Here is a 24,622-nt window from a genome sequence, read left to right on the forward strand (position 1 = left end):
ATATTGGTTTCAGGAGTAGAATTCAACGACTCGTCACTTACATACAACTCCCGGTGCTCATCATAACAAGTACCCTCCTTAATGCTCATCACCCATCTAGCCCATCCCCCACCCACTTCCCCTCCATCAACCCCCATTTTATTCTCTATCTTTAAGAGTCTCTCATGGTTTGTTTCACTCTCTCTTCCCCCCCTCCCATATGTTCATCTGTTTTGTTTCTTACATTCCACATATGGGTAAAATCATATGGTATTTTAGACTAAGGCTTTTAATCATCACATCCTACCTACAAGATGAATACCATCTTAGAAATGATGAAACTGAAGCACAGAAAGAATAAGTAACTAGCCAATACCATAGAGTTCAACAGTAAATGGAGAAACTGAGATATAAACCCGGGCCCTTAGGCTCTAGAGCCCACACTGATGACCACCAAGATGGAGTGCCTATCACATAGCAGATGTATGGGGTCATCATTGTTCCATGATTTTAGTAGCAAAAGATTTAGTAGCCTAAATACCATTCATAAACTATTGTTTATGTGTTATGACACATCTATTCAACAGAAACAACAAAACTATTAAAGACCATGAGGTAGCTCAAACTGTAAGATGGAATGATTTCCAAAATTATGGTTAAATAACCATGGATAATACCATGGGTCCAAACACACCATGGATAGTATGAAGTCATTTGTATAAAGAAAACAGACATACATATTTACAGATGCAGAGAAAACCTCCAGAATAGTTCACAAGAAACTGGTGCTTCTGAGGAGAAAGCTAGGTACTAGAATTTGACAGAAAAAAAGATGGAAGATTTAATTTTCATGAGAAATATTTTTCTAATTTTTGAATTAAGAACATGGTTCATGTATCACCTATTTATATAAAGCAAATTCAAAGACCAAAATTATTTGAAGAAAATCATGGTGGAATGTTTTCCAACCTAATTCCAAGTAGGGAAGGTAAGAAGTGATCAGAATACCCTGGGACACTTTTCCATTCATTTCATCAAATACTTTTTCATAGTAGATATTCCAAAATAATTAGAACTAAAAAATAAATTGAAAATGCCATCCACTTTCTGGGGCACCTGGATGGCTCAGTTAGTTGAGCTCTTGATTTTAGCCTAGGTCATGATCTCACGGTTTGTGGGATCAAGCCCTGGGTCGGGCTCTGCACTGACAGTGTGCAGCCTGCTTGGGATTCTCTCCCTCTCACTTGCCCCTCCCCTGCAAGCATGCTTGCACACACCCAGGCATGTGTTCTCTCTCTCTCTCGTGCAAAATAAATTAACTTTAAATATATATATATATATATATATATATATATATGTATACATATATATACACACACATATATATATATATGAATAAAATGCCATCCGCTTTCTACTACTCCGACACTTGCTTCTTAAAAATGCAGTGGATAAATAACAAGAGAGAATTCCCTGTGTAGAAGGTAGTAAGAGGTGTTTCAACGTTTGTGCATGGTGTGTGCATGAGAGAGCATGAGAAATCCTTTAAAAAATAAGATAAAAGAGGGCAGGTAGTGACCCAGCACAACCACTGTGTGGCTAAAATAGGAATGGGTATGTCACCCCCATGCCACTAAAGAAACAGTCTCTCATGTCCTACAAAACATGCAAGGCATCTTGCCTTGCCAAATTTAAACAGGGACGTTATTTTTACGTTACTATAATTAGTTCCCATTTGTCTATGAATCAGCCTTTATGAGGCAACAGCATCTAAGCCCCATCAGATGAAACCTGAGGCAACATCATCTCTGTTTATTATTTTGAAAAGAAAGAGAGGGAGCCAAGTTTCCTGCAACGCCCGATTCAAACACTGAAATTTGGAGGACAGAATGTCCTGTTGTCCACGTTTGAAGATAGGACTATATTTTCATCTAATACATCAGTCCCAGGTTCAGCTGGTAACAGGAAGGAATTGAATTCCAGAGCTCAAAAATAGGACTTAAGTACTAAACCACCTTTCACTGCTCATATAGAATGATATTCATATTTTAACACCTTACACAGCAGCATTTTTTAAGTGCTCACGTTAATGAACAAACATGAACATGTTTTAATCTAAAGGTATCTGAGTGAGTGGCAGATTGGTAAACACAAACATTTTAAACCTATATTCACATTCCTGGATACACCCGTTTCATAATTAACTTTCTTACAAGAAATGAAGTGTTTCAACACCACATATAAAGGCAGGGGGAGAGGGAGTGTTCCTCTGTAGCCTGGGATCCCCTTGAATGAAATGGCTCCTCTAAGAGGCTCTGAAATCAGGTATATAAACACAGTAGCATCTTTTGGTCTCCAAAGGGAGTCCAGCCAGATAGTAGACAGAATCTGGAAGAGGTTTAAACTGGCAACCTTAATAAGTTTCAGAGAACCAACTGGAGTGTACAAGTTCAATGCCGCAATTCACAGAGAACATCAGTTAGCAGTACTCTAGGGGATCACGGCACATTTGAGTGAGAGCAGTGGATATAGAAGGGGGTAAAGACACTATTCGCTTGTCTCTAGATTTATTATATCAAAGGCTTAATGTTTTTGTGCATACCCATGTGCCTTTAATAAACGAGTATAGGTACACCTGTACCTTTTATTGCAAATACCATGGGTTCTAGGCCCAGTTAACATTTACTAACGAGGTTCCCTTCGGCAAGCCATTTTAACCCATCAGAATCTCATTTTTGCCCCTCAAATATAACAACAATAAACAGGTGGCAAGAGACTAATTCTTGACTTGTCTAATCTCACAGAAATTTTAAAATAACCAAAATGAAATGCTGTATAGTTTTTACAGTTTAGCATTTATATGACATTACATGCCAAGCACAAGGTGTTGTATAATTCTTACATATTTTTAGATATACAAGTAAAGATAGCATTTAGATATACATGAATATATATCAGAAAAGGGGAAATGAGGGTGGGAAGGGTTAAAAATAAGGTCTGAGATTACATCGGAATTTTAACTGAAAGCTGAGACCCAAACAATGGTTTTACTTTGCCAAAACCGCAGGCAGGAGCTGCCTGGAATGTTGTCATACTAACTTTACCCTCATCACCCTTGGAAAATTCAGAGATTCACGTACAATTCTCACTTTTAATGATCCTCTGTTAGAGGTACTATTATTATCTCTGTTGTACAGATAAGAAAACTAAGACCCAGAAAGCCTCAATAACTTGCCTGTGCTTACATAACTAGGAAATGGGATCTGAACTTTAACGGTCTGAGTCCAAAGTACGTTCAATTATACACTATACCATGCAGCCTATCATAGTTGTTATTACTATTATGGCATATTACAATAAATCCCTTGTATTAATCTCAATTCCACAAAAGAGGAAAATGAGGCTCAGAGGTTAAGTTACAGCAAGCCAAGATCATGAAGCAAGTATATGGAAGAGAATTTGAAACCGAGTCTACGGGACTCCAGAACCTGTACTCTTAACTGCAAAGTTAATAACCTCCAATCCACAAATATTTATTCTGCACCTACTGTGCCCTAACACACTTTTTGAAAAAGGTAAGGAGTTGGTGGTCGTGTTCCGTCAGGAGCAGGAAAGGCTTTCATAGCACCTCAGTGCTGAACCGGCCCCACCTACACTCCCCACGACAAAGTCCAAAGTCCTGCACACAGCAGGTGCCCCGTGACAGGTGATGCCGGTATGGTGGATGATGGCAACAGAAATACTCTAAGTGTTGGTATATAGCTTCAAAAGGGTATTTGACTATTCAACATGGAGGAGGAAAAACTCTAAGGGCAGAATACAGAGAGTTTTAAAAATTTTTTTTAACGTTTATTTATTTTTGAGACAGAGAGAGACAGAGCATGAATGGGGGAGGGTCAGAGAGAGGGAGACACAGAATCCGAAACAGGCTCCAGGCTCCGAGCTGTCAGCACAGAGCCTGACGCGGGGCCCGAACTCAGAGACCGCGAGATCATGACCTGAGCCGAAGTCGGCCGCCTAACCAACTGAGCCACCCAGGCGCCCCAAAATACAGAGTTTTTAAAACAATGTGAGTGGATGTGGTCTCCATCCACAGGCAGAGCACTTTAGGTACTTGGTTAATTCCTACTAACTTTCAACTCTTGAGGTAGGGTGACCAATCACCCTGGTTCTCCCTGGACTTTCCTGGTAGTCTCATGTCCCAGGAACCCCCCTCAGTTGGTTACCCTAGAGGGCAAACATCAGGTTTTGTACTTGACCTTTCAATGCCCAACCCCCTGGTTCTAGCACAGTGCCTTGAAAACAGAAGGCGTTCAATAAGTCTTAGTTGGTTAGATGGATGAAAGGAGCAATACTTTATTATTTCCAAGTACACTCATTTCATACAAGTGTTTCAATACACATTTCAATACAAGTGTTGCCGAGCTGCAGTCCCTGCATGGCTAAAATGACTATGTGAGAATCATTTTAATTAGCACTTTCATTGTTTGTATGCAAATGCACATTCCTAAAGTGGGTCCTCTAAAAAGCCTTCCCTAAATCAACATCCCTTACTGAGATTTTTCTCAGTAAATCCTTGTCCACGGACAGTGGGGAGATAAAATTCCATCCAGCCTGAGCCTTAATGATCCAGCATCTGTAACGGAGTTGACGCTTTTCTTTATAGGAACGGCAAGTCTAAAATGAGGAAATGTGAGGCACTTCCAGGCACTTCCAGGAAATGTGTAATCCAGGCAGGGACTGGATGAACAGTGTATCCACCCCTAGCTGGCAATCTGGCTCATGCAGGAGCATCCGTAGATCTAACTATCTTCTCACTCCACCTAGCAGGTGTTTCTTCAATCTTGGGTGCTATTAATTTTATTACAACTATCATTAATATAAAACCCCCTGCCATATCTCAATACCAAACACCTTTGTTTGTGTGATCAGTTCTAATCACTGCAGTCCTGTTACTTCTATCACTCCCAGTTTTAGCAGCAGGAATCACCATGTTATTAACAGATCGAAATTTAAATACCACATTCTTCGATCCTGCTGGGGGAGGAGATCCTATCTTATACCAACACCTATTCTGATTTTTTGGCCACCCAGAGGTCTACATTTTAATTCTACCCGGTTTTGGAATAATCTCGCACATTGTTACCTATTATTCAGGCAAAAAAGAACCATTTGGCTACATGGGAATAGTTTGAGCCATAATATCAATCGGCTTCCTGGGCTTTATCGTATGAGCCCATCACATGTTTACTGTGGGGATGGACGTAGACACACGAGCATACTTTACATCAGCTACTATAATTATCGCCATCCCTACTGGGGTAAAAGTATTTAGTTGACTAGCCACTCTCCACGGAGGTAATATTAAATGATCTCCCGCCATACTATGAGCTTTAGGTTTTATTTTCCTGTTCACCGTAGGAGGCTTGACAGGAATCGTACTGGCTAACTCTTCACTAGATATTGTTCTCCATGATACATATTACGTAGTAGCCCATTTCCACTATGTCTTATCAATAGGAGCAGTATTCGCTATCATAGGAGGCTTCGTCCATTGATTCCCCCTATTCTCAGGATACACTCTTGATAATACTTGGGCAAAAATTCACTTCACGATTATATTTGTGGGCGTCAACATAACATTCTTCCCTCAACACTTCCTAGGCCTATCTGGAATGCCACGACGTTATTCTGACTACCCAGATGCATATACAACTTGAAACACAATTTCCTCAATAGGCTCTTTCATTTCATTAACAGCAGTTATACTTATAGTTTTCATGGTATGAGAAGCCTTTGCATCCAAGCGAGAAGTGGCCATAGTAGAATTAACCACAACTAATCTTGAGTGATTACATGGATGTCCCCCTCCGTATCACACATTTGAAGAGCCAACTTATGTATTACTAAAATAAGAAAGGAAGGAATCGAACCCTCTTTAACTGGTTTCAAGCCAATGCCATAACCATTATGTCTTTCTCAATTAAGAAGTATTAGTAAAATAATTACATAACTTTGTCAAAGTTAAATTATAGGCTTGAATCTATATACTTCCATGGCATATCCCTTCCAGCTAGGCTTTCAAGACGCCACATCTCCTATCATAGAAGAACTTCTACACTTCCATGACCATACATTGATAATTGTATTCACCCATCCCCAGGAGAGGGTTGCTCCTTGACTTACTCATCCCAAAATAGTATGGCGACTCAGAAGGCAGTCTCCCAGTACCGAGTTCCTCTTGCAGAAAAGGGGAATGCCCCACTGCCTGGCCCCCTGGATTAGAGTCCTCAGAGTTATCGAAAGCAAACTTTCCAGCCTCCCCCAGATGTCCTGCTTTGAGTTCGGCCAGCCCGTTCCCTCTGCTGGCCCATCCCTGGCCTATTCCCTTCCTTTGGCTCCCTGACCCGGGGCTGGGCGGCCTTGGTCTTTTGCCTCAGCTCAGGGAGAGGCCCAGATGCTCCTTGAGAATTCAACTCTGGCAGAGGTATCGGTGGCCCCAGCCCTGCCCTGCCCTGGGTGGGAGGTTTGAAGAGTTGGTTGGTCTCTCAGGGAGTCAGGGTGGGAATGAAAGTTCTGGGCGGTCAGCATGGCCGACTCCTGTCCTGAGTCATTAACTCAGCCCCACAGGGTTATGCCAGGCAGCCCAGAGAGCCAGTCAGAGCTTAAAATGAGAGAGAATATGATGGTGAGAAGCTAAGTATCAGAAAGGCAAACAGGGAGGCAGAGGTTATCTGAGCTTGGAGAAATCCTCCTGTGGTCCAAAGAGCCCGGGGAGGACCACAGCCAGGAAGGCCCTGCAAAGTCCTTTAAAGGGCTGCACTCCTAGCATGGAATGCTCTATTTGCATGTCTGGGCTTCAGGAGGATAGAATAGAGATGGAGCTAAACAAAGGACAGCAGTATTTATCAGTCAGAAGAAAGTCCAAAAGGCTAGTATCTGGGATGAATTACAACAGGTGAGAAATGTGAATAACGATCAGGGGTAGGTTTTTGTTTGTCATTTGTTTGTCAAATTAGCATCAGAGTGAGAAGAAAAGCAAAGAAGCATAGGCCTGTTTGGGGAAGCCAGTGGGACGCTGCAGCCAGCAGAGGAGAAGAGAAATAGTTCCTCGCCTGCGCTAAGGGAACGTTCTTCAAACCAGAAGAGGAGACTCTGGTAACTAAGGTGTGGAGCCGGGGGAGCTACTGCCATTTTAAGTCCAGTCAGGTTTTTAGGCTCAGATGAATCACACCCACAGACAGCCAAAGTATGGACACATGCCGCAGATGAATCACCGTCAGCAGTCCTTCAGAAACCTCAAAGAAAGGAATGGCGTTCAAAGATAAGGAACTAAATAATTAACAAAAGGAAGATTCTAGAAGTATATGCCAACAGGCTTGGCACTAACGTCCAGAAAAATTCTAGCCTGGAGTATTACATAGATGAATACTCAAGAGTGATGACTGCCAAAAACTGACAGAGGTTCACTATAATCAAGTATCAACTGAACCAATTCTCTTTTTTGTTAGATTTAGAAGACTGATAGTTCAGATGAGCATAACTTCACTCGAGCCAGGCTTTAACAGTTCTATGATATCCTTGTGAATATGAATATGAGCAATTAGGTAGATTTACATAGAGATGACTGAGCCACCAGCCTGCAGGCACGGGGACTTAGGCCTGTCCTGTACCTTTGATCTACAACTTGTATCTAGAGGTGACATACATGAGGGAGGGCTCATCACCATGTTAGATGACAAAAGCTGGGTATTTAAAGTTCTTTGGAGGTTGTAAGATGAATCAAATCTAACAAGATGAAATTTAAGGTGAATACACATGAAATCTACCTATCCCTGGCCACATGCTTCACACAGACCAAGAGCCCAAAGTGGTTACTGAAAAGAGCAGTCAAGTTTAGCTATGTGAGAGCCCTTATGATGCTCCTCAGAGAGCTTCCAGATGAGGTCCCAACACAGCTCTGGGATCCCAGCAGAGCCCCTTCTAATGCTCTCGTTCCTAATTACAGAGAAGTTATGGCATCACAGAGGAAGATTACACACACCTGGAGCAGAGCTCAGGGTTGGGGCTCAGAGAGGCCACCAGTTAGGGTACCTCTTAGGGTATACCAGCAGTGTGATGGCTGACACCTTAGAAACACTTTCTAGGGGCACTTGGGTGGCTTAGTTGGTTAGGTGTCCAACTCTTGGTTTCAGTTCAGGTCATGATCTTACGGTTTGTGAGATTGAGCCCCGTGTCAGGCTCTGTGCTGACAGCTCAGAGCCTGCTTGGGATTCTGTCTCTCCCTCTCTCTCTCTCTCTCTCTGCCCCTCCCCTGCTCGTGCTATCTCTCTCTCTCTCTCTCTCTCTCTCTCTCTCTCTCTCTGGAAATAAATAAACTTAAAAAAAAAAAAAGCTCTCTGGCCAACATCTGCTATCGTCAATGCTGGTTCTGTCCCAAGATTGTCATTCTAAAGTGAGCCAGCATAAGGACCACTGCCGGCAGGTGGGTCAAGGAGGAGTGGATGCAGGAACATTTTAAATTTGGTGATGCCCTTCTCACCCGGTGACCTGTGACTGACAAACCAAGATCCTTAAAGGGAAGCGCCTGGTTGGAGTGCCTTCTTATTAGCTCATAGGTCAGACAAGCATCTTTGGAGTTATTTTTTCCAAGGAAGGGGATGTCCCTGAAGGAAACGAGTAGATGCCAAGCAGAGAATATAGCAAATCAAAATACTTCCTGATGCAGTCCAACTCCCTGGCTGATGTACTTTCAGCTCAATACCTGGAACTCAAAACCAGCCCAGGGAGAATCAGAAACAGGCTCCCAAGTGCCTGGGAGCCAAGAAGGTCCAAAGTGGCTTCAGAAACCCTGTAAAACCAAAGACACTGGCCTTGTTCCAAGCCACAGGACTTCTGAGCTAATGGGGGCACTGAGCATCATCCTACTTAAAAAAAAAAAAAAAGTGAGGGGAGTATGGAAGTGCTTAGAGAGAGCAGTGTTGAAGAGCTCCCTGAAGTAATAAAAACTCTGAAGGCCCTGATCTCCAAAGCATTTTTTTCAAAATGGGCATTTGTTTGCCATGTACTGTTTGGTTAATTAACAGATGAGCCCAAAGGTTCAAACCAGTTACCTCCACCCCCAGAACTCATGTCCAGATCTTCTAGTCCTGGAACTGACCCTAAGGTACTTCAGACCAAGGGTAATGGGCAGGGAGTTAAGAAGATCTGCAGTGACCTGGAACCAACCTCACAAAACTGCGTCATCCATGAATAGGCGGTAAGGGAACCAGCCACACCCCACCCTCTGTCACCCTGAGACTTTAACCCTAGACAGAACATTCTAAGCATCAAATATTATCCAAAAGCACAGAGACAAGTTTGGAGATGGAAAATACACAACAAGCATTTCTAGACAAACCAAAATGTATCTCATTCTCCAAGGATGGGTCTGGAAATCAACAGATACCCTGTTTTTTTTTTTTTCTTTTTTTACTGATACAGAACAGTTCAGACATATGCCCACTCTCGTTCTCCTAAGGCTTCCCTTTTTCAGTGCTCTGTCAGTTCGTCTGCTTGCTCCAAGAAGGAAACTTCCATTGTACACTACCAGTCTTGAACACATGCTAAATCAGGGCAATCTGGAGACAGGAGTAGCAATGACAGCAGTCAGAAGGGGACAGGCTGAAGCCCAAAGCACTGAATGTTGGAAACCACAAACCCTGAATCTGCAATTCCTCTATTTACTTAGAAACAGTTGCTGATGCTCGCCCTAACCAAAGATAAACTAGGACAAACCCGGAAAGGGAAGGGGAAGCAGTGAGGTAAGGGCTGTTGTAACCCTGGCACAATGCGGAGGAAAAGGTCCTCGGATTGTCAGGACACAGTTTTCCTCCCTAGGAGAAAAATGAGATAACATACCACCATGAATAGTGACATTAGGCTGCAACCACGCACTTAGCAGAGGCAGAGTCTTGCTGTCTTCACACACTTAAGTCATGCACAGACACATCCGGAGACTGCTGTGGCACAGTGGAAGGAATATGGCATTTGGAGACAGGGGAGGTGATTTTGAGTCCTAGCTCTGCCTCGAGCAAGCTGTGTGACATCAGGTTAGGCACTCAATCTCTCTGAGTTTCAGTTCTCCGTGAACTATAAAATGAGTAAGTTGAACTAGCTGATCTTACGGTTTTCTTCTAGGTCTAATATTTATACATATATATTATCTATCTAATATATATCTAATACATATATCATCTACCTATCAGTTAAGATATGTATACACACACAATACATTTCATGTATATTACATATGTTGCAGTGTATGTGCATATATTTATATTTCCATGCTCCAAGTGCCATTAGAAGCTGCCAACCAATGACAAGCAGAACACCACACTCTCTGCCAACTGCAGACCCAGGCCCACCGCAAAACACCCGCAGCAGCCTCTATGGCACCGTCCTGTGTTGACCATGTTCTATAACATGTATTGTTTACTCTATCAACCAATAGATGGATGGATAGATAGGTACCCAATATTACAAACTAATACTGCAACACAGCAGTTATGCCTCCATTCAGCAAACATTTACCGAACACATTCTGTACGTCTAGGTACTAGGACAGTTCTCTACTCAATGAACCCATCGCTCCACATATGCCAGCAGCCTGTGAACAAGCCTCTACGGTACCACGGGAGAGACATGTGGACGGGGCGAAGGGTCAGCTGCCCCAGCAGAGACTGGAGCCGAGTGCAAGCAGGAACAGCTTCCCAGCACTGATGCCTGGGCCAACACTTGGAGGAAGAAATAATTTGACCAAGGGAATAATATGTATAAAAGTACACAGGAATGGCCCAAGAGGGCATGCAAGGTGGGAGTAGCTCAGACACAAAGGGCCTTATAAGCCATGCTAAGTAGAGGTATTGCCCAGCACCCTCAGACGCCCTCGACAGCTCCCTGTCCGGCCACTCTCACACTGCTGACATATGCCTACACTAGGTCAATCATCAAGCAACAGGCCAATCCCTACCGCCACCCCACACCCCAGCCTCTCCACTTGTCCCAGAGTCACACAGCCAGGCCACACCTGCTGTCCACTACGGCTTCCTCCTAGTTACTCAGCAGGCCTAGCTTTCAGCTCTCGCTCAGCCCCTAGTGCCCAACCCACGGCAGCTGTTCCAAATAGTTTCCATCTTCCTCAGAGCCACAACCACATCCCACCCACCCCACTCATGCTCAGCAGAGGACTCCCACCCCCTCTGTTCCTGGGCACGACTGTCCAAGCCCAGCCCCCATAGCAACCCTTCTGTCCACCTGTCCCGAGTTCCTTCCTAAATAGCCCAGGCCAAGCTGTGGGTATATCTGCTCACAAGCACAAAAGACGGTCACTGACCAATGCAGGCTGTTGCCTGCGCATCTGACTGGCCTCTGAAACCAGCACACCTGAGTGGCTAAGGTACGTGGATATGTTCCAAATGCCAAAAGGCACTATGTAAGGTATTAGGTACTCCATAGCTGTTGTCTGAACAAACAAGTAAACAAAACAAATCACTGACTTAATGTTGAAGAGCCGATCTAATGAGTTGCAAAATCCACAGTATCTTTAGGTATGTGAGCCAAGAATGCAGCCTAGAATATGTCAAAAGCCTTTTAAAACAATCGCAAGGCCTTTGCAAGCTTAGTCTCTGGTCCCTAATGGGCTCCTACATACCACAGCCCCTTTAATGATAACCCAAGCAGCACTGAAATCATTGCAGTGCCATTTATTCCTGACATAAATTTCCTAAAAAACACAATATATTTGATATAAAACACACACAATACATTTCATGTATATTACATATGTTGCAGTGTATGTGCATATATTTATATTTCCATGCTCCAAGTGCCATTAGAAGCTGCCAACCAATGACAAGCAGAACACCACACTCTCCGCTAACTGCAGACCCAGGCCCACCACAAAACACCCGCAGCAACCTCTATGGCACCGTCCTGTGTTGACCATGTTCTATAACATGTATCGTTTACTCAGCTAAAACCTCTCCACTTGCCATTTACTTTTTGTTCCGGTCAACAGTTTTGCCACGTAATGGCCAAGAGATGGTATGTAACTGGTGTCGGACTGCCACAAAGAAAGGAAAAGTATGACCCTGGATCGTATAATTCAAGTGTAAAGATAATCCGAACAGCAAACGTGAGTCCACTCATAGACCTGGGAGCACCAAAGGTTGGAAATATTCTACACAATGCCAAGAAGATAAAATTCTTCCTAATTCGCTTCTGTCCTGTCTACTAAGCAGAGGTCCAGAGTCCTCTCCCAGAATGGTGGGTTGAGGGTCATGCCGTGAGCTTGTTGAGTACAAACCTCATTGTACTTAGCTCTTCCATGTCTATTCGAGGCAACCATGAGGAACCCCTCTCCACTGAGACTCTGCTCTTCTAGCCCCATAGAACTTGTCTGGCCAGGACACCAGAGTTTCCCAAAACTTATGCCCAGAATGAAGGGTTTGCTACATGTCAGAGAATTCTTCACAGCTAACCCAAATATGATCTCATTTTATATAAGAAAAAAAATGACGCCCAGAGAGGGTATGTTGTTCTAAGGTAGGTGGCAAGTCAGGGTGGCCAGGGTGAGGAGCCCAGACTCCTCTGTGATGGGCTTGCACTCTAAAACCAGAAAGCTAAAGGACGGAGACGTTGTCGGCATCCTGGCTAGCATCCCATTTTCAGAAGGTTACAAGAATGATTTTAAGAGGGGGAAAAAAAGGAATTCTTAGAAAAAAACAGAAACTGCCTATCACAAAGTTCATAAAATGGTAATGGTTAGTTCACATGGTTATTAAAATCTGAGGTTGGTTTGTTGGCTTGGTCTCATTTGTGTGAAGTTCCTTTCCTGTAATCTACTCATTACTTTGGAAGGTACCAGGGCTCAAAAACTAACAACTGTTTCGTGAAAATGGTGACTTCTGTCATCCAGTTTTATATTTTGATCTTATTATAAAAAAAAACTTAAGAAATGTTCAGCTCCTTCAAGTTCAGTAATTCAGTTCCATTTGAAGAAAGAAAAAGGAAAATATTTAAGAGAAAAAAATCTAATTAGATTTATATAAATGTTCCCAATATGGTAATTTTATGAGCAAACCACATTATGTAGAATATATGATATGTTTCAAAACTAATCTAATCATTTGGTATTTGTAAAGAATACTCTAAAAATTACATTATTGCTTTCTTTCCTTCCTCTTATTAAAAAACACACAAATCTCTTGAAGAAAAAAATATTTGTTTCACTACTCCACTGCCCCAACCATTTTTCTCCCAATCATTTTATTTAAAAATTTTTTAATGTTTGTTTATTTTTGAGAGAGGGAGAGAGGGAGCACAAGTTGGGGAGGGGCAGAGAGAAAGGGGGACAGAGAATCCGAAGGGGGCTCTGAGGTGACACAGAGAGCCCGATGTAGGGCTCAAACCCATGAACTGTGAGATCATGACCTGAGCCAAAGTCGGACACTTAACTGATTGAGCCACCCAGGCACCCCTCTCCTTATCATTTTGAATTTAGTTTTTGTAATTTACAAAGGTTGTAATTTACAACAACAATGTTTGTTGAGCCTCCAGATCCGCTGATTCTTTGAGGTAAGATTTGAAACTGAAACCATAAGTCACAGGTTACAAAACCAAAAGCCTGAGCGAGCTAAGCAGGTGACAAGTGGGTATGCGGGGACTGCAGCAAACTGGGCCCTGAAGGCCCCCACAAGAGGGACAACCGTTGGTCCTCTGTTTAGCCCACTCTGCTCCACGCAAGGATACGGCCTGATACTGCAAGATACTCGGTCAAGAGGAGTTAGAAATAAAATTATATGAAATTGCCTCACTTTTAAAATTCTGGCCACTTACTTCAAATACTTAAAACTGGTGTTTCCTGGGCAGCTAGTTTGTAACCTGCCACAACAGACAGGATGCTTAGAAACGTAATTAACTCAGGGAACAAATGCAACATCTAGAAACAAACTTGGTTGGAAAATGAAGACTGAGCTCTATACGCTTTTTTTTTTTAACCTATATTTCTCCATAATAACTTTTCTCTTGAACAGGGAGGTGAGAAGAGGGAATAAATGAATTTGAGAAAAACATGAGATTAGCTGTTGGAAAGCAAAAAGGGTAAAAGTACCTCTTTCCCTTTTTTATTAAAATAATAGCAATTTGAGGCGCCTGGGTGGCTCAGGTGGTTGAGTGTCTGACTCTTGATTTCGGCTCAGGTCATGATCTCTATGGTTCGTGGGACTGAGCCCCGTGTTGGGCTCTGTGTTGACAGCACAGAGCTTGCTTGGGATTCTCTCTCCCTCTCTCTCTCTGCCCCTACTCTACTCATGCTCACTTTCTCTCTCAAAATAATAAACTAAAAAAAAAAAGCAATTCATAGAAGAGTATTTCCAGCTGTTGAGTCCATATCGAGCCAATTCTGGCCAGTTGCAAATTTCAATAAACTTAGGCTGCTTTGAACATAGCTATCTTCCTTAATCTTTCTCTAACAGAAATGCCATCCAGAGCAGGTAACCTGCTGCTCAGAATCACTCTTATAATAATATGCTAATGGTTTGTGTGACTAAGTTAGAAGGCATGATAACTGGGTGGAGGGGTGCGAATCCATTATATATGCAAATTAGGCAACGTGCATATGTGCCTTAGAGGGGTCTTGACCCCTCTCCCAAAAAAGCCTAAGAACCAGTACCTAACTGACTGTAATATGAAAGTTCAATTGTGCAAGTTCAAGCAAAAATAATGCAGTTATTTTTTCAAGCATACCTCTGTAGGAACCATTTTTTATTTAATCACTGCCATAATCAGCAAACCAGAGCAAATCTCTCTGAGTGAGGAAAACAGAGTGAGTCATCTCCACGTTGATAAGGAGACTGCAGGATGAGGGCACTGCTGTGAAGCAGGTATCAGATGGTGCCTTGTCTAATTTAGTCAGTGGAGCACTCAGAGGGACTTCTTCCCATGATGTTCAGGAATCACAGGAGATGATGATGAGCTCCCTGTTTTTGTGACAGCCCCACGTATGATCTAATGTTTACTTCCCCAAACCAGGGAGGAAAAAGAAAGGCAAAAGAGGTTTCTCACTTTCTAGTTGTAGTCACTGGATGGAAAAGGAGAAAATATCTTGTTTATACACGTGGCCGGCAAATGTGATAAAACTCCCTGTTTAAAAAGTACAAAATCAAAGGTGTAAATCTTCTGGAGAAAGAGCAACACCTCAAAAATGTCGCTGCTGCTTGAAATGGGTATCATCTCTTTACAGGAGAAAGTAACTTTGGCCAGAAAGTGCCTGTTTGAAACTCTGGTGACACAAACCAATACAGCAAGTCCAGGGAGATACTTTTTTAGACAATGACCTCTGCAGAAGCTGTCCCCAACAGCACACACAGCTGCCCAACAACAGCATAGTGACTGGCAACATTGGTATTCGACACCTTCACTTAAGGAAAGGTGACAACTCACGTAAATTCCATGTTGAGCATTTCCCTCCAGTAGCTGAGATTCTTAAGGAAAATGAGTTAGGGTTGCTTTTAAATTTGACTGAGCTCTGGGGTTAGAAACTCTCAACCACCGGATTCCAAATTCCATGTCCTGTTCCGCAACGCAACAATATTTTGCTCCAAAGGGCAGCAGAGAGATGTCGGTTTAAACAGCATAATTTGTGGTTCAATTCATGGCAAGGTCACCTCATTTCAAGTTCATATTTGTCTAAAGCTGTGGAATAAAATATTGGCCAGAAACAGCCTGATTAAATCCTTTCTGAAAGAAGGGAAAGAAGGAGGAAAGAAAGCAATGGGGCTGACATATGCAAAATATATGCAAAAAATTTGAAATTCAAGTTAAAGAAGCCTAGTCTCAACCTGCTGATGAAGACAGAGGCTCAGAACAAATAAAGGCAATAGACACTGAACAGGCAACGTTTTCAATCTAAATATACATCGAGCAAGGGCACTTAGAAAACCAAGTTAACAAAGGAACTGTAAGTTTTCGGGATCATGTATTAAAGGTTAAAAGGGATACTATCATGCTTTTTAAAGTTAATACATAAACATGATATAAAAAAATTTAGAAGTTGTTAAAAAGCAAAACAATGGAGTACATTTAAAGATCTTATAGATTTTATCCAATGATTCACAAATCAGTCAACATCCCCTCTAGCAGAAAGGAGCTCTGAGAAACTATACAAAATGGAAGATTTTTATAGGCAGAAGGACGTGGTGCAAAGCTGTTCTAGCAAAGAGTAGGTTGTCCCAGGCAAGGTCACCTTCTTTTGGGGGGAGGCAGGGAGGGGGAGGGGGAGAGGGGTATCTATCAGGCAGATTACCTTCTCATTACTGCAGAGCAGGTAATTCCTGATTGACTATTAAAAGTTACATAATTAGGTTAGGTATTAAGCCTTGGTTTGTTGATGTGAGTCTTAGCACAAGTGACTCCACTTTGGGCAGCTCTTTTTTTTTTTTTTTTTGTTAGTATAAAAGGGGTATAGAGTGAAAAGAAGTCTCTTTCTTATACCATGGCCCTCCCCAAAAAGCTACCCCTCTCTAGCATCTCCTCCTGAGATGGTCTACATGCATACAGGCACTGAAGCACTGTTTTGCTTTTCACCTTAAGGAGGATATCACCATTTTTAAATATCTTTTTTTTTTAATTTTTCTTAATGCTTATTTTTATTATTATTTTTTTTTTTGAGAGAGAGAGAGAGAGAGAGACAGACAGACAGACAGAGTATGAGCAGGGGAGGGGCAGAGAAACAGGGAAACACAGTATCCGAGCTGTCAGCACAGAGCCCGACGCAGAGCCTTGAGATCAAACTCATGAGCCTTGAGATCATGACCTGAGCTGAAGTTGGATGCTTAACTGACTGATCCACCCAGGCGCCGCAAGGATACCACCATTTTTTAATGCCTGACCACTCAGTCTCCAGGGGCAGGAGAAGGTATCAGCCTTTTTTTTTTTTTTTTAAATTCCTAAAAGCACTTACTAAGAAGTAAGTAGGGAAGAGAAATCCTCCCATGATTGTCAGTAAATTTCGTTCTTTTTAATCATATTTAGGTTCTACTCTATAAGAAAAGACAAATTAAAACCAGGATTGATGTCAGTTGTCATGAATAAATACCCTTCAACCAAAACCTTCATTTCACCATAAATCATTTGCTATAGATATAGAATTGTACATAACCAACGCATATTACTATAAGATGCTCCAGAAGTCCCATTGAGAATATTTTCACTGAGATACAAGGGTTTTGAAATACATGAAAACACAAGTTAGGGCGGCCCATTGCCCAAGCAATTTGAAACAGTACATTCTAGAACAGTTGTTTATCACATTGCCCTCAACAGGACCCTGGTTTCCTATTTTTTTGTCAAGTCCACAAAAAGCGTGTAAAGACCAGGCCTGGGGGAAAAAGGTGAAAGTCTCCCCAAAGAAGGGATTCCTAAAGAATCCTGAAAAGCCTCTGGGGAGGGCTAAGCTGGGAGGCTCACTAGGGCAGTCAAAGATGGGTGGGGCCCGAAGCCCAGGGCAAGAGGGAGGAGGCAGGCCAACTTTGGGCAGCAACTTCAAGAAGAGGGCAAAAATTTCTATGGGGACCGGAGATAACAAGACTAAACAAACTCACCAGGCAGTGTGAAAATGGAAAAACTAAAGAGCCCAATGAGAATGTGCAGGAAGCTCAATGGGGCGAATTCTCTAAGAAGCAGACAAAAACTGTATGTAGCAGGTGCATGCCCAGAGCCCACAAATAGATAAAAATGTATATGATTCAGAACTGATTTTCTCCTGTCAGTCAATGGCAGTTGAGGGATATGGGCGGTACCTGAAACACATACGTCTACTACAAGCATCAGGGTATATTTTTGCCGCGATATAGTTTATCTTCATATTTCAGCGATATTCTAAATATTTCCTAAATTGTGGTTCTGCAAACAAAGAAAGGCCTCTTTGACCTTTTAACAGAATCACTTCTAACTCTGATTGCAGAAGTACTGATCTTCGTGCATGGTTTTACACGCTCGCGAGCCTTCGTTTAATGAACTTTTGGATGGTATGATTACAGGATGAAAAACCTGAAACATATTAACAGTGAATTAAACTTAGTCATCAAAATGGCTTGCAGAAGTGGCAGTACAGATAAAGAACAGTGTAGTTTACATGCTATTAATGGCAAAGGATGCTGGAACCTTCTGCCTGCCAGCCGAAAGCACAGCCACGTGCCAGTTGCATAAATGTAGTTTATAATTCTCTCAGCTGACCCGATTTAAAATTACACAACTCTAAAACTAATTTTCTTGGTTTGGGGAGTCACAGCACTTCAAGTTTTTTTTTAATATAAGGTGAGACCTTACTACTTTTATATCATTATCTCATTTGAATAATTTATATTTGTATTACATGAAATCATACCATATTCATTAGCATGTGTCTCCATTTACTTCTTAGGGGTTTTCTACGGAAAACCCACCCTTTGCCTCTTTCTCTGTCCAAATCCTACCTCGCACTGCTTTCTCTACCTAAGTAATCTCATTCAGCCTCACAGCTTTTAAATACCATCTACATGCTGATGACTCTCAAAGGGACCATCTCCAGCCCCAGCCAATTCTAGATCTCCATGAGAATAGCAAATGGGCATCTCAAAGTTAACATGCCCGAACTGAACCCTCAGGTCCTCCGCCCCCAAACACCGTCACATATATCCCTCTTTGTTCCCCATCTCGGTAAACAGCAACATCATTCACCCAGCCAAAAACACTGGGCTCATCCTGGACTCTTTCTGCTTACACCCCACACCAATCCAGCAGGCATGACCTTCAAAATATATCCTGAGTTCACCACACTAATCCAAGCCATGCCCTTATCTCCTGCCTGGACCCCTTCAGGTTATGATTCTCCTCTTGACCCCAAAGTCTATTCGCCACTCAGGACCCAGGAAAATAATTGTAAAGCACAAATAATTCCGTTCAAACTCTCCAGTGGTGTCTAATCACACTCTCCTTATCGTGGCCTACAAGATCTGGCTCCCACCTGCCGCTGATCTCATTTCATATCACTCTCCCTCCCCATACCTACCTCCCAGTTCAAGGCTAGCCAAACTGGCTGCCCTCCTGTTCTCCTATCATGCCAAGCTCAGTTTACGTCAAAGGCTTTTCTCTTTCGCTCACTGTTCCCTCTGCCTACACACTTCCCCCTAGATTCCTTCACTCCATTCAGATTTTTTGCACAGAATATTCTCCCTCTCTCTCCCATGCACAGAAGTCTTCTCAGGCCACTCTTTCAAAAATAGTCCCTCCAGCCCCTCAAAACAAAACAAAACAAAAAACACAAAGTGGGGTGGCTCTCACTTTTTTTTTTCCTCCATGGCACCTATTACCACCTGATATTATCTATTTAGTGATCTACTTTGTCCATAAAACAATTTTTAGCGAGTACCCATCATGTTTGCATGCAAGGTGCTCTTCTAAGAGCTGGGGATATCCAGTGAATAAGATAAGCAAAGATCTCTGCCGTCATGGAGCTCACATTCTTGTTTGCCACCCTACTCGAATCTAAGCTTCAGAGCTGTGGACAAAGTCTGCCTTTAGACCAGTGAATCTCCAGTGCCCAGAGCAGTGCCTTGGCACAGAGTAGGCATTAACACATATTTGCTGAATGGGTAGTGTCCCACCCACCTGAGACCAAACGGTTCTCTGAGGACCCCCACCATGGAGCTCTTCTTGCCCGCCAGATGGGACTCTGGCTGTGGGACGCAGAATGTCCATTGTGTCCCTTTAGACATAGCAATCTGGTCAGGCTCTCATGCCCGAGTGGGGTCCCCAACCCTGGACCTGTCTGTCCTAACCGCCTGTCCTTCCTGCACCAACCCCCAGCATTCAGCAAGCTCCCCATGTGGCCAGGCCCCCGGAACTTGTCTCACCGGGTCATCCCAGCACCTGGTCCACATGGTGGCAAGCTGACCAGCCAGTGAGAAAACACACGGGCTTTTCTCAATAGTGTGGCGGGAATCAAGACACACGGGGTCATACTGTCTCCCTGGCTCATGATGGTCCTTCCCCTCAAACAGTTCATGGGAGTCCTTCACGTGACCTTCAGCTAGCTAGCATACCTTGAAGCACCCTCTTCTCGGCACGGACACGCTCTTGTGAAGGATATATTTTTGCCTCTTTCAACTGCCACAGAAGCAAGGCGCTTACCTGCTGTGAGGAGTAATTAAGTGTCTTTTGGAAAGAAAAACATTTGTTAACTGAAATTATCTGATCTCCAAAATGAAGGTAATTGTGAAGTGCAGTTAATTCAACCTTTCAAGAAAACGGCAGCTGCAGCAGTGGTAGGAAGGGGGAAAAACGGAAAATGCAAATGTCTTGAAACACCACTCTGGAAGACTCAGAAAATAGGTATTTAAGTCCATGTTTCCAACATACGTGTTCACATTTTAATGTGTTCGCTTAGAATTACCCAGCTCTACATCTCACAGCTAAATAGGATTACTTTATACTTGCCCAGCACTTTACTCCCTTGGAAGCAATCTCCCATACATATCTCTTTTAGCAGGGTAGGATTCATTTCTCTGTCTAGGGCCCAGAGAGGTCAAACAATTCACCTAAGATCGCACAGTAAAAATGGCACAACCAAGTAGGTACCAGAACCCAGATATGCCTAGGCCCAGCCCAGTGTTCTTCCTTCTAGAACAGTAAGGACAGTGTGGTTCTCCCAAAATCACATTCTATAGTGCACCAAAAATAGTTCCCTTTGCTGCAAAAGAAGAAACGAAACAGAACATATTTACCAGTGGTTTAAGGTGGTGGGAAGATGCATTGGTCCCGGAGCTCTGGGCAGAGAGAAGGTTTCACAAACTCTTCCAACAAATGCCAACTCCTGCAATGACAAACAAAACATCTGGTATGAATCAGGCACCCTGTGGTCTCTCCACAAGGGGAGGCGGCCAGCCAAAACACCAATTGGCAGGCATCCTGGTTAGGCCTAAGCCCCCATACTCCTCTTCTAGCCCCACTATCTTCCCCAACTAGAACAACAATCTTTAGTTCACCAGCTGAAATGGTCCCCATTAGAATCAGATGGGCCTTGCTTGGGCAGAAAGAAGCTTTAGAGATCATCTACAACAGGGATCCCAAACTGAAAGCCCAGTGGGCTACACCTAGCCTATAGTAGTATTACATTGATCTGAAGGATGGGCTTAGAAAATTTAAGCCAAAACTTAAACATCAGAGAGGTGACATAAAACCCAGACTTATGAGTTCTCTTAGGGGGAAAAAAAAAACAGTCAACATGGTCCACATATACATCTAAAAACGATCGGGTGTGCTAAGTGATAGCTGCCCTTCATAAGCAGGCTTGGCTACTCCAATATGCCACAGTCCCTACCACTCCCTAACGCCTCACCATGGAGAGAGCTGTGATTCTCATTGCCCTTATATTACTGGGTTTCTTGGTCTTCCTGTGTGTGTGTGTGATACAGAAATATTTCCCTCAACTTAACAGAAGTGGGAACATAAAAGAAAAAGGGGACAGGGTTCTAAGAGAAAGAAAAATGGTATAGCACATACAGCAACTTAAGTTAGTAACCCCATTCTTGCAGACATTTGCAATCCCTGAACAAGCACAACACTTTCATATTATAAAAGCCTAAGCAGGAAACTGACTTGCCTACTCCCACAGAAGCAGAGCTAATTCTAGAACCTAGGTCTCTTGATTGCCAATCCAGAACTCTTTGACTAGGTCCCACTGCTTAGTTATCTTTTTTTTTTAATTTTTAAAATGTTTTATTTTATATTTTAGAGAGAGAGAGAGAGAGAATCAGAGTGCAAGCAGGGGAAGGGCAGAGAGACAGACACAGAATCTGAAGCAGGCTTGGAGCCTGGAGCCCAAGCTGTCAGCACAGAGCCGGACACGGGGCTTGAACTCACGAGCAGTAAGATCATGACCTGAGCCAAAGTTGGACGCTTAACCGACTGAGCCATCCAGGAGCCCCAAGCCGCATAGTTATCTTACATATATTTTTAATGTTTATTTATTTATTGGGGGGGGCAAGCAAGGGAGGGGCAGAGAGAGGGGGAGCAAGGGAAACCCTAACAGGTTCCACACTGTCAGTGCAGAGCTGAATGCAGGGCTCCATCTCATGAGCTGTGAGATCATGACCTGAGCCAAAATCAAGAGTCAGACGCTTAACTGACTGAGCCACCCAGGCGCCCCTGCCTTATATTATAAAACAAAAAATATTTTAAATATACACACACACACATACACGTGTGTACATGTGGGTCTTTTAAAGCCAATATTAAATTCAAGGAGATACAGCTGAATTATCCAACTCACTCTACTGAAAGGCCTGTCATACTCTCCTTTGACAAATGAAGGTAAGTTCCATCAGGTGCCCTAAGGGTTCACTTCCTAATGTGACATTTTCAGTAACATTGCTCCTTTAATTACAAAAAAAAAAAAAAAAAAAAGAATTCTCATAAACACAATGCATCTACTACCTCAAAAGTGCTCAGTTAATGTCCCAAGCTGTCTGAAATACTCTATATGCTAGAAAAATGTCCCTTAAAATGCATTTTGAATACAAGGCTATCAATTAGCTTATATATAGTTACTAGACTGTAATAGACGAACAATGTTCAACTATAAGATCTTGGTAAGAGTTATTTATATCATCCCTCAAAGAATGTATGGATTCCTTGATCACGCGACAGATTATTTACGAACCCTATTACACACCAGGCAGTGTGCAAGGTGATGAAAAGGCAAAGACGAACCAGACCCAGTCCTTGCCCTTAAGTTGCTCTGTCAAGGTAAACGATCTGACACTCAAGAAGAGTTCTAACACAATGGGTAAACCTGAAGATCGGGGTGGGCACAGGCGTTCTGGGAGCACTGAGCTGGGTTTCCTGGTGCAGCCAAGGTGAACGGACACTTCCTGTCATGGGCAGACACTCAGGAAATCCTAAAGCAGGGAAGGGAGGGGAACAGGCAGCGGGGAGAAAAGAGGGGAAGGTAGGAATCACAGGCCATGGGACAAGAGGAGCAAGAGCAAGGAGTGAACAGCCCCTCCAACTTGGTCTTGTCCAGATCTCATGTTATCTTGCTGGTCTTAAAAACTCCTGCCACCTGACCCAACAACTGCTGAGATGTCATGTGTACTCTTGGATGTTTGTCTCGCCAAGCACCCATTTCAAGAATGCCACCAAATCAGCCCTATTCCCTGACAATGCCCACCTAGGACGCCCTCAGGGTAACCAATGCTGTCCCAGAGTCAGCAGGGCCGAAAACATGGTGGCAGAAATACTGACAGTACTTCCATCGTGTCTCTGAGAAGACAGCTGATAGTTTTTTTTTTCCCTGTGCCAGTCACAAACCATCCCGCCTCTACCTCAGGGCCTGGATTTCTATGGCCAGAATCTACTACACAGTCAAGCCTCAAGCAGGGAGTTTTGTTAAGAAAATGTCCCAGAATATCTGCTCATCAAAATCTCCAGATGCAGTTCTCCTGTTCTTCATGGATAAGAAAGAGATAAGCCACCAGCCCCAATCTAGGCTGAAGCAAAGCCAGGGGGTAGCACCCCAAAAGACACATTTTGGAAAGGGACATAAAGAGGAGTGAAGACCAAACATGTGCCCGTGGTTAGGGCTCAGGGTTCAAGGCTAGTACGGGCAAGCAAGGAGGCAAAAGTCACCTCAGGAGTGGGAAGAGCTTCCCTGGATCTGTAACTGGTGGGAAGGTTCCCAAATCTGGCTGAAAATTAGAATCACCAGGAAAAAAAAAAAAAATACTGGGCCGCAGACCTATTAAATCAGAATCTCTGATTTGGAGGCCCAGGCTTTGTTCAGGTGACTCTGACACCCAGACTCCTACTCATTTGGAAAAAAGTATCTTTCACTCAGAAGCTCCAGAACAATCTCCGCGAGGTCATTAATTCAGCATCCTCTGGGCAGGATGCAAGGACTCAGGCTTTGGGGGAGTTGTATACTCTCAGTATGTTTACCTACTCCCTACATCACATTATGTGAAACAACACTTAACTCCTTTTATTCTTTTTTTTATGTTTATTTATTTTGAGAGAGAGAGAGAGAGAGAGCGCGCGCACGCATGCAAGCAGGGAAGTGGGAGAGAGACAGAGAGAGAGGGAGAAAGAATCCCAAGCAAGGTCTACGTTGTCAGTGAAGAGCCCCACACAGGGTTCCATCTCATGACCCTGAGATCATGACCTGAGCCGAAATCAAGAGTTGGGTGCTCAACCGACTGAGTCACCCAGGCACACCTTAACTCCTTTTACTCTATTAAATAAACATAGAGGGGCACCCGGATGGCTCAGTCAGTTGAGCGGTTGAGCAGTTGAGCATCCAACTCTTGATTTCAGCGTAGATCACAATCTCACATTTTTTGAGATCGAGCCCCACATGGAGCTCTGCACTGACAACGCGGAGCCTACTTAGGATTCTCTCTCTGCCCTTCACCACTGCTTGTGTGCGCGCTCTCTCTCTCTCAAAATAAACTTAAAAAATGTTTAAAAAATAAAAACATAGAATGCCAGCAGCCAGTGAAGGGGGCCCCCTCTGCCTCAGTCCCTGTATACCATGACCTAATGCCAGTGCCTCCAGATAAACTCA

At 43.2% G+C, this 24,622-nt stretch overlaps 1 protein-coding gene and 1 pseudogene across 50 annotated transcripts in view; one reads left to right on the forward strand and one right to left on the reverse strand.

Moving 5' to 3' along the window:
• Nucleotides 1–24,622, reverse strand: part of SORBS1 (sorbin and SH3 domain containing 1) — a 230,003-nt gene that overhangs the window by 144,905 nt on the left and 60,476 nt on the right. For all 50 annotated transcript variants that reach the window (XM_053207922.1, XM_053207918.1, XM_053207919.1 and 47 more), the window contains exon 2: nucleotides 20,784–20,872. The gene's annotated coding sequence lies outside the window, so the exon portion shown is untranslated. The remainder of the gene's footprint in view (nucleotides 1–20,783; nucleotides 20,873–24,622) is intronic.
• On the forward strand, nucleotides 5,076–5,969 carry LOC128312731 (cytochrome c oxidase subunit 1-like; annotated as a pseudogene).

This window comes from Acinonyx jubatus, chromosome D2, assembly GCF_027475565.1.
Source record: "Acinonyx jubatus isolate Ajub_Pintada_27869175 chromosome D2, VMU_Ajub_asm_v1.0, whole genome shotgun sequence".
Lineage (NCBI taxonomy): Eukaryota > Metazoa > Chordata > Mammalia > Carnivora > Felidae > Acinonyx > Acinonyx jubatus.